The following is a 6,996-nucleotide window of genomic DNA, read 5'->3' on the forward strand; positions in this document are numbered from 1 at the left end:
AGAACTGTCTCGTGTAGTATTAACCTTTTACATTTTGACAATCCAAAGAAAAAAGTACATCCTGATAAGGAAAAGAAGAATCATCAGGTTTACAAATATCATTACTATGTGATTGTCAAGACATCTTAGAGATATGGGACACAAGCTAGCTGGTCCCTATTTCTTAATTAAGAGGGAGACTCAAATAATGCCAAGTTTTTTTTTTTTTTTTTTTCCTCCAATCTGAAGACAGAACCATGTGATCCTCAAATGCTCTTGTCTCCCCTGTTTGTGTTCATACTCACAACAACTTCGATTTTCAATACATATTGGAAGATGTCCTTGCAATTTCTTTCTTTGTTTCCTTCTGTTTCTAAGTTCTTCTTTGGGTCATTTTTATTTCTACTATTTTGTATCAGGAAGACTTGAGCAGGTTTACAGTTTCCGATCTTCTTAGATAGCACAAGTTTCTCAATGGAAAACAAAAATATTGAGATCGATCAATCAAATCATAAATCATCAATGCTCCTCATCCTCCAACATTTGAATAAAAAGCTTTAAATATTTAAAATCCGTACCTGTTGGGTTTTCTGGTCATGGTTGGCAGTCTTTAATTTTCTAGACTGATCAAACAATTAAAACACTTCCTCAGCTTGATGACAGTGTAGACATAGATGAAACAACAAAGCCACATGCTAACCTAGCTTTCTTGCTCCCAGTACATAGCATCATTTATATCTGACCACATATAGAACTGTTAATATAGTACCACATATTCTTGTCTGTAGAGCAACTCCAATTATCAGTGCTGGGTAGAAATCCACCTCTGAAGTCATTCTCTTAGATAGAAATTTCACTTGTGATGGTCCACTTCGTGTCTCATGCAATGAGGTAGGGAAGGATGTTTCTACAATAGACTTCATCAATGGCATGACATACACAAGTGATCTCTTGATTTTTCACAAGCTACTGTCCCTCACTGGCGCGCATCTTCGCCACTCATTTCAAGGATATTATGCGTCCTTATCTGATAGGTTTTTTAGACAGACACCTCACTTCTGGTCCCTGTGACCCTGTATTGTCTGTCATCTGAAGGAAGCAGGGCAAGATGTTTGAAAAAAAGAACAGCAGCATATGCATCTGCTGGGGGATGAGTTACGTGAATGGCAAGACAAACCCATGTGATTTCTTGATTTGAAACAAGCTAGTGTCCCTCATTGCTGCCAATGTTAACCACTCATTTCAAGTAGCAGATGATCTTCCACACACCCTTTCTTCATCTATATATACATACACAAATCAATCACCAGGAACTCAACTCCTCTCATTCATCAAACATCAAAGCTTTCTCTCTTTCCCAGATCCTTTCGAGTCTTTTTATTGTTTATCCACTTGGGAATATAGAAGCCATGGGTTTCCGGCTGCCTGGAATTGTTAGCCCCAAGAGAAGTCTTACCCGATCTTCATCTAATGCAAACAAGACTGCTTCAAAGCCCTTAGATATCCCAAAAGGCTATTTTGCAGTCTATGTCGGAGAGAGCCAGAAGAAGCGATTTGTGATTCCAATATCATACTTGAACCAACCTTCATTCATGGATTTGCTGAGTCAAGCTGAAGAAGAATTTGGATACGATCATCCCATGGGCGGTATCACAATCCCTTGCAGTGAAGTCACCTTCCTTGATCTCACTTCCAGCTTGAGTGTGTGACTGAAAGATGAGATGAAAATAGGATCCAACTTGATATTCAAAAAGCAACCGAATTTCGGACATGCTGCGGGGGCATGATTCATCATCAACTGAATCGGCATACCTCTTTTGCTGAGGGGGAGCTTCTGTGACTTTAAAGCTGCAATGGAGCTGAACTGAAAGATACAAAAGTAAAGAAGCAGACAAATGGCAGTATTGTATGAATCTTGTACAACAATTTCTGTAAAAATCTCAGTTCCAAGTTTGAACCGAAAGTATCAAATTTTGGCTTAACGTATAATGTATACAGCCTCTTACAGCCTATAGTATCAAATTATGGCTTAACGTATACCTGCATAAAGGGATTTACTTTTTAACATCCAAATCATCCAAAATTAACAATGCGGAATACTTCCTCCTTAACATATATCTGCATAAAAGGGTTTTACTTTTTAGGCTGATTGCCTGCGCAGCATTCAAGACCGAACTTGTGTGCATTACAGTGGCATCCCATGTAATATGCAAAACCCAAAAAAGAGGACTACTTGCAGGTTTTACAATATGAAGAGGAAGAGTATAAATGCAACAAGTTGAGCTAACCTTTAAACCCAGGAATATGTGGGCATGTATAAAGCAGCAAGAACAAATAGTCATGTTGTTCAAGAATTACACAAAATGTAAAGGAATATATATTGAGAGTTCAAGTAAGCATAAGAAAGAGAAGAGGTTGTCAGACGCATTTCATCAAACAGGTGGGGAGCAACAGTTTCAGTTTGTCATTTGCATTCATATATAGCAAAGGACTGAATCACTGATTGTTCAAGGTCACAAAAACCAATCACTGATAATTCAAAGTCACAAAAAGCGAATAGAATCGAAGAAAAACGAAGACCCAGAAAGCAAAAGGCAGGCTACCTGGAATCAAAAGACCCAAAAAAATTTGGACCATTTCTCGATTTATGCGTGTCATCCTTGCGCAGGGGCCATGCTAATCTTCTCTGTATCGTTCCAATTTTATCGGATGTCCCCGAAGGGACGAGCTATCCTGCAAGGTTTTCTCATATGAACAGTCTTGCTTTGCCTCTGTTCATCGATGTGGGATGCATGACACAATAGTTTCAACTTTCAAAAGATAGTACGTGCGCCTCACGTGTCCCGCCTCACGAGTAAAGGTTTAAAACAAACAAATTTTGGCGGCTTATGGCACCTATCTATGTTATTATTTTTTTAATAATCTTTATACGAACTTGAAGATCATGTTACAAGGTTTTATTTCCTGGTATCAGATGTATTGGCAGCATACTTTTATGAATTAAAATTGTGGTTGAATTGAGACAGTTAAAAGGGATTTACATAGATGATAATATCATTTTAGAACAAACTGAAAATACTAATAGTCAATTTAGAGCTCCTATACTTTGACCCAATCTTTGGAGTGGCGCCTCTCATGTCTTGCAGTTGCTTCTTATATACACTAGTATCCTAACATACTAGTTTTCAGTACAATTTTTGCAATCAAAAATAAAAAAAAGTTCTGTGTGCGCGCTTTCTTATATCATCATTTTCTTTTAATATCATTGTGAATAACTAATTTTTCTAGTCTCCAATTGTGGTCAATTAATCAAAATTTCTAAATTGACCGAACCAATTGTATGCATTGTTCTTTTAGCTTGTTGAGCCTAGAGACCATACAAGCACCAAAGCTGCACAATATTTCTCAAGCACCACCAAGTTTTGTTTGTAAAATGTAGAATAATCAATGATGATATATTTCCATAGCACATTAGTAATAGAAAACATTGAGCAATTTTCCAACGTTACTGTAAAAACTATCTCTTCACTTAATAACATGTTGATGAAGGTGCCTAAGGCACCGATTTTGTTTAGAAGCAGCTTTAATTTCTTCTTCTTCTTCTCTTAGCAGGATACATAAATTGGCACCACCGGATAATCACAGTAAACGGCCATGCCATTTACCTCCCTCACTTATCAATTTCGATAAATTGCACAATATGTTTACCAATTTCTTCCATTTTATTTCCTGAATGTCAGTTTCAAGTAATTTATCTAAATTTTCAGTTAAGATTACGGTACGTGATAAAACATGATTTTTGACGTATTTTCATATGCCCATTAAATATTGGGATCTTGACCAAAAGCCCCAAAATGAGCCAAAGTTATCCCACTTACCCCAGCAACAGATTTTTATTCCCACATACACAATTTAATAGAAAATGACCATTTTGCCCTCAGCCCAATTAAACAATTACAACCATTGCCACTCAACACCAATCTCTCACACATCCCGATCTCTCTCTCCTCTCTCTATGCCCCTCCCTCTCTCCCTACTGACCTCCGGCTCCCGCGCACGACCCAGGCTCTCTCTCCCCTCCGGCGCTGGACCCAGGCCGTCTCCCTTTCCTCCAGACTCGGGCCGCCCACCACGGCTTCGTCACCGGAGGAATCGACCTCGACGACTCTGTCCAGATTGGAGTCGACCTCGACGACTGGCTGGTCCTAGTCCAGCACCACTTCACCGTCGATCATAGTAACGACCACAACGCCGAATTCAAAGTCGACAATTTCTCCGTCGACGACGACGGCGGTTCCACTCCCAAGTCCTCCTCTGCCGTGGCGATTCGTCGAACACCTCGAGCTACAGGTCCACCAGTAGCATCCGGAAACTCGATCTCATCCCACTCCAAAGCGGTGACTGACCTCGGTGGATCGGCTGGTCCAGGTGACGTAGAAGAGGTGAGTGAGTGAGTGACGTCGGTCAACGACGAGAGCTTGGCCTTGGAGTCCTAGGCGTTGGAAACGTCGCACTGGATGTACTCAACGGAGGAGAAGAAGAGGAGCGAAGGAGGAAGATAAGGAGTGGAGAGAGTGAGGGGCTGAGAAAGGCCGGTAGATGAGATGAGGGGAATAGTAGGTGTTTTGAATCTTTTGATTTCTGAGCAGCCATCTTTTTTTTCTCCTTTTCTTTTTATTTTTCCTTAATTATCTATTGTATGGACTTGCAACAACTAGTATTAGAGAATCTTTGAAGATTGGAGCCTACTCATACTGCATATAGTCCATACCTTGACTTGTTTTTTTATGATTGAGCTGCAACCCTCTTGCTTTTTTTATTTTTTTACTTTTTTGGTAAAATAGGGGGCAGAAGGTCGAAAAGGAAAGAAAAAAAAAGGAAAACACAAGTTTTATTGAGGGACAATAGACGTCTATTGGGGGGCAATAGACGTCTATTGCGGGGCAATAGATATTTTAAATTAATGTAATCTCCTCTTTTTTTTCTTTAATTAAAGTTATATTTGTGTAATTTTAGAAAAATTAGTTCTCATTTCGGTAATCGAAACGTCTATTGGGGGGCAATAGACGTCTATTGGGAGGCAATAGACGTTTTAAAATTGATATAATTTCTTCGTTTTTTTCTTTAATCAAAGTTTTATCTGTCAAATTTTAGGAAGATTAGTTCCTATTTCGGCTACCGAAAGTTCTATTGGGGGGCAATAGACGTCTATTGGGGGGCAATACATGGCTGATAGTCGTCTATTGGGGGGCAATAGACGTCTATTAGGGGGCAATAGACTATCGGGGCAATAGACGTCTATTGGGGGGCAATAGGAGGCAATAGAGGTCTATTGGGGGGCAATAGATGTCTATTGGGGGCCAAAAAACCTTTCCGGTGAGATTTTCAACAAATTCCGATGACCGGAATCCGGTGATCGGAATCCGGCGAAAGTTGGCCGGAATCTGGCGGCCGGTGACCGGTGTAATAACCTAGTTTTTTTTAATCAAACAATTTGGTGGCAAACACCGGTTCCGTGATTTAAGGTTAGTGGACAATTGCATAATTTGAAGGCTGGTGCTTTAACATGATTATGCATGAGTGGAAGAACGAATCAATTAATCTAAGAAACGAATTTTCTCTCTCACGGCCGAACCAAACCCAAAACAGAGCAAGTTTCACTAGCCAATCTCTTCCACCTCAGGCCACCTCACGACGTCGGACCACCTCCCTTAGCTTCACCTTGACCTTGCGCAGCTGCCAGTGGCAGCCTTGCACCGTAAGACGGCCAGCAGCGGCAGCGGAGGAGTCGGTTCCTGTTTGAACTCGTTTTGGTTCAATCTCAATATCTTGAGCTACAGGCTACCATTTCTCTTGATTCTTGTCTCATTGGATTCGCCTCAACCTTCTTATCAAAACCCAAGAAGGGCCGGACTCGAGTTGATCTTTTTCACGTTCGTCGGAGCTCAACCTTTCAAGATTGAAAATTTAACTATTGATTCGGATATTTCGAGTTACAGGCCACTATTCTTTATGATTCTTGGCTTGATGAACTCGGCTTGAAGTTCAGAACAATTCTCCAGAAGGTATTGAAGCGATTTGTTGAAGTTTTTATGTGGATCGGAGCTCCTGCCGGATTCTGGAATTTTTCCGACCACCGAAGCTTTCGATCGATATATCTCGAGCTCCAGACCATATTTTTCTGTGATTCTTGAACTAGTGCGTTCGCCTTGAGTTTCTTAACAACTCTCCAGAAGGGATCGAAGCCTGAAATTGAATTTTTGACGTCGAAATCGAGCCTTGCCGGATTCTGCAAATTTTGCCGGATTCTGGAAATTTTCCGGCCACCTCGACTGTTTTAGGTAATTTCGACCACTTCCGGTCATTTTCAGCTTACATGGTAGTTATGAAAGTTGTTAAGCATGATGAGAGGAAGAAGAGCAGCCCGGCCCCGACACCATTGGCGGTGGTCGGCGGCGGCTCTGTCACTAACTCCGGCGGCCCTTTTCCGGCTACCTCCGGGGGTCAAAAATATAGTTTCTGTGCATTTTTAGATTCTATATTTCAATACGATCATTTCGATATATTATACGCAATTTTCGGATATCGTATGATTTAGTTATGAATTTTTAAGTTTCGATCGATTTCGATCGTTAGATTTGTGATCTGTGAAATTAGGACCGTCAGATGGACTTATAGTTTTGATATGTTGATCTTATGACTGTCCCAGTGGCTTTGTGTGGTCATGGGCAAAGATCCGACCGTTGGATCTTCGTATAAATGCAAAACAGTGATTAGGGAGGCGATTCGTGAGAATCCGTCCGTCGGATTTTCGTATAAATTTGTGAAGATGTTAGTAAGGACGATTCAGGAAGATCTGACCATTGGATCTTCGTGATGATTTTTGGAGGGTGATCCTAAGGGCGATCCGTGAGGATCCGACCGTTGGATCATCATTTAATTTCGATCCGACCGTTGGATTGTCGTTTGAGTATGTTTTTGAGCTATTGGCTAAGATAAGGTCATGTGTGATTAGGT

General features: G+C 40.7%; 1 non-coding gene across 1 annotated transcript; it reads right to left on the reverse strand.

The window, feature by feature from the left end:
* Positions 1-2,601: 2,601 nt before the first annotated feature.
* On the reverse strand, positions 2,602-2,704 carry LOC133707614 (U6 spliceosomal RNA). Its single transcript, XR_009845226.1, has one exon. It is a non-coding gene; the product is annotated as a U6 spliceosomal RNA (small nuclear RNA).
* Positions 2,705-6,996: the final 4,292 nt, after the last annotated feature.

This window comes from Rosa rugosa, chromosome 4 (genome assembly GCF_958449725.1).
Source record: "Rosa rugosa chromosome 4, drRosRugo1.1, whole genome shotgun sequence".
Taxonomy (NCBI): domain Eukaryota; kingdom Viridiplantae; phylum Streptophyta; class Magnoliopsida; order Rosales; family Rosaceae; genus Rosa; species Rosa rugosa.